This window comes from Nestor notabilis, unplaced genomic scaffold, assembly GCF_000696875.1.
Source record: "Nestor notabilis isolate BGI_N333 unplaced genomic scaffold, ASM69687v1 scaffold17634, whole genome shotgun sequence".
Lineage (NCBI taxonomy): Eukaryota > Metazoa > Chordata > Aves > Psittaciformes > Psittacidae > Nestor > Nestor notabilis.
The window spans coordinates 1-301 of record NW_009924474.1 but is presented as its reverse complement, the minus strand read 5'-3'; positions in this window follow the sequence as shown (position 1 = coordinate 301).

Here is a 301-nt window from a genome sequence, read left to right as displayed (position 1 = left end):
CCCAGCGAGTAGTTGTCTGTCTGTTCATCCATCCATCCATCCATCCATCCATCCCTCCCTCCCTCTCTCCCTCCCTCCCTCCCTCCGTCCATGCTCCATCCCTCCACCCCATGGTCTCTTGGGTCCATAACTGCAGAGCACCCTCTATAGGGCACCAACGTGCCAGGAGCTGAACAAGCCCTCCCCCAGCCCCATAGAACGAGACAGAATGAACCCCCACCCTGCACCCCTCCCACACTGGGGTCACCAACCCGGGGGCTACCAGCACTTGGGGGACCCCCCAACACCCCCTTTAGGGTTC